Source organism: Benincasa hispida, chromosome 2 (genome assembly GCF_027475165.1).
Source record: "Benincasa hispida cultivar pf3 chromosome 2, pf3_genome.v1.1, whole genome shotgun sequence".
In the NCBI taxonomy this organism is placed as follows: Eukaryota; Viridiplantae; Streptophyta; class Magnoliopsida; order Cucurbitales; family Cucurbitaceae; genus Benincasa; species Benincasa hispida.
The window spans coordinates 40,527,941-40,531,759 of NC_143479.1; positions in this window are offsets into that span (position 1 = coordinate 40,527,941).

A 3,819-nucleotide genomic window follows, 5' to 3' on the forward strand; every position below is an offset into this window, starting at 1 on the left:
ATTCTTTTGAAATATAAATAGGTGTGAATGGAGTTCATATTTACTTTTCCCCCTCTTTCTCCATTCTTTCCTATCTTTTACCTCTCTCCTCTCTTTACTCATGTCATGCTCATTCATAAGAGAGAATATTTTGAAAAAAAAATTATAAAATTGACACAAATAACTAAAAGAATTTTATATAGTTGACATTTATAAAAAAAAAAAAAATTAAGGGCAAAATGAGAGGGGAAGATTCTCCCTATATAACACTTTTAAATATGGTATTATAGATAGATATATGGGTAAGTTGCAAGCATATTAAAATAAATTATAAAAATTAAGCTCATATCTATACAATATAAATTTTACAAAAATAGTAAAATATGTCAGTTCAATCCAATTTAAATGAAACATTGAAACTGAAAAGTAACAAATACCCTCATTTTACCTATAATTTAATTGCTATGTGATTGTTACCTGTTTTTTATTTGATATTGATTTCTATATAATTGTCGTCTGATTACTATATGATGTATTAATTGTCAATGATACTGATTGTTATTTGATTACTATCTGATATTGATTAATGATACCAAACGTTTTATGATAATCAGCGTTATATGATTGCTACTCATTTGATACTACTTTGTTATCTAAGTTTTATTGATATTGATTGTTATCTGATTGCCAATGATATTGATTGTTATCTGATTGCCAATGATATTGATTGTTGTTTGATTATTATCTGGTTGTTTTTTTATTACTATTAAATACTGACTGCTAATGTGATTCGATTACGTACTACAAGAAAAAAGCTCTTTGCCAACGCATAAAATCGGTGTTGGAAGAACACAGTCGGGAGAAAAAGATATTCCAATCAATTATAAAGATTCGAAATCAACAAAAATAACTCTAGACGTTATATAATTATCGTCTTGAGATTTCACTATCTCCTGTCGTTGTATCCTCACCTATCGGCAGATCTTGAAAATAAATTGAATTAATTAGTAACTATCGACGGTGTAGAAGATTTACATTGATCTTGGTCCCCAGATCTCAACTTGTTCCCCAGACGTTATATAATCGACAATTTAAAATGTCAACTCGGTCCCCATATTTCAAGATTTACATTTTTTACCTCGATTTTTTACTAAATACTCATTTTTCGTCTTTAATGTTAATGTGCATTAAAAAATTTAATATAATTATAATAATTATAATTAATTAAGTTGAACTATTTTTCATCACTTTTAAAATTAAATTTAAAACTTCATTTCATAATTATATATATATATATATATGTGTGTGTGTGTGTGTGTAGTTAATAAGATAAAGAAGTGACATGGAATATTTCATTGACTAATTATGGCAAAATTAAGAACTCAATTAAAACAAAGAGTATTATTTACGAAAAGAAAAAAAAAATGCATGCATGGAAATAGTGATGTTTTGTTGTACTTGTCATTACCTATGAGGATCTTGTTCAAGAATCATTCAAATATACGTATATAGTGTTCAAATGGAAAGTGCTTTTAAATAGACTTTTGAATGAATGGTCACTAATAAAATACTTATTTTTTTCATTAATTTTGTGTTTTGTCTTTCTTTTTTGTACACAAACATCGTTGTCATTATTTTGAAGTGATGAAATAGACTCAAATTAGAGATGTTCATTTATGTAAGACGAATTTGAAAAATGGCACCTTCATCCTCGTTTCTTTTCCTATTTAATCATATCTATTTTTGTAAAATTTTTCATTTAATTTTGCAAGGATTGAGTGAAGAATTCTCAGGGAGAATTCAGAAGAATTTTCACGAAGAATTTACAAAGAATTGTTACCCACTACTTCTAAATGTTTAAATTTCAATATTACAATATGCATATTCTTCAATCTGTATAGAAATATAATCTCGGTCTCTATATCCATTTGACTAATGAAGGAAAGTCTCATGGCCACAATTCAACTAAGTGTCAAAGACTGTTGACAGCTACTACTAGTCGCAAACCTTCTCTTCCAAAAGAATTTATTTGTCCATTGGGAGCTGCTAGCTTCAGTTCTTTACTTAGACTCAAAAGAAGTGGCTCGAAATCCAATTTCGATGTCTGAAAGCGGTTTCTTTCTTATATTTGTTCAGTAAAGTAAAAAGCAAGCAAAGTAGAAGAGAATCATCTCTTCTTTTCCATTCTCCATGTAAATGGAGATTTTTAGTTATTTTGAGACGAATCTCCACAAGATAGATGATATCTAATCTCAACTCCTCTAATAAAGGAAGGATATATACAATTGCTCAAAATGGAGGTAAAGCTTATAAAACACTACTTTCACCCATTAACTTATAAAACACTAAGTTTATTGAAGAGATGAAATGGACTCTAACTATTCTAAACTTATGCTCCTCATGCCTACTAAACTTACCTCATGGATCCCACTGAATTCTCTTAAACTCCTTTGGGCTCCACTAAGCTTAACTCATAGGTCCCACTCAATTGGATATATTATCCATGTTTTAAAAAAACTAAACCAAGTTTTTAAAACTAAAAAAAATATTTTTTCCATTTTTTTTTTTTTTTTGAAGAAATCCACTCAAGTGTATTTTTTTTAAAGCAAAAGGTATGGAAGAGTAAGAGAAATTAAGTATAAATCTAAAAAAACATTTAAATAATATATATATATTATCAAACCGGGTCTTGGGGACAAAAATGAAACAAGAAAAAAAGGGCCACAAAATTTGGCAATTACCAAAAGATATGTTTATATAACATTAAAAAATTTGAGGGATGAAAAAGAAAATGCAAACAGTGGTGGGACTAAAACGAAAGAAACACGAAGTAAATTTAAGTCCCTATTTTCAAGTTTTAAATGGAAGTGTATTTTTAAATTTGTTCAATTTTAGTTCTTATATCTTCAAATATCTAATTTTAGTATCTACTTTTAATAAATCTATAATTTAGCCTCTCGGAATTAATTGTTATTAAAATTAGTTAAACAATAATAATAATTTTTCATACAAGAAAACATGCTATAAATATATTTTAAATTTAATTAGTGAAAATATTAAAAATAATAAAAGTCTTTGAAAAAAAACAATAAACTAATAGTTGAAACTAAGACCACATTTACGAATTAGTAATGAAAATTAATGTAATCATAATAGGATTCCATTAATAGTCAATTAGTAATAGGCTACAACTACAAACGTAATTAGATCGCTTTTGATAATGTATACTTAGAATTATGAATCTGTCACATTTATCATTATCATTTAGGGTTAAAGCAGTAACGGTAATCGTGAATGTGACAGATTCAAACTTCTCATATAACAACAATATTAATCAAGGTAACTATAATGGTAACGATAACGATAACGACCAGTGAGTCCATGTATTTTGAAAGGCAGGCAAATTGATCTCCTTCCGCATCTTAATAGGATTGTGTTCTTCCATTACAAACTTGAAAACAAACCCCACATTTCATTACGATTATAACATAATTAAATGGGACCCACTTTTATAGATTACAATTGATTTATTACATTTTCCTTCAAGATTTATTACATTTTCCTTCAAGATTTATTGAAAAACATAATCAGATTTGAAAGTAAATGAACAAAGACCAAAATGTTATTTTAATCCCAAAAATACCCAACAAGATATGGATGGTTTGAATGTATGATGAAAAGAAGTTAAATTTTTATTCGAATTATAAAGTCCATCCCAAGTAAAAAGAAATAAGAAAAATTATTATAATGAACGGCCAGAAATGAGTTAATTATGAAATACAAATTTTTTTTTATTACAATTTTTTTCATTAAATAAGTTATTAGGTTTATTATTTATAC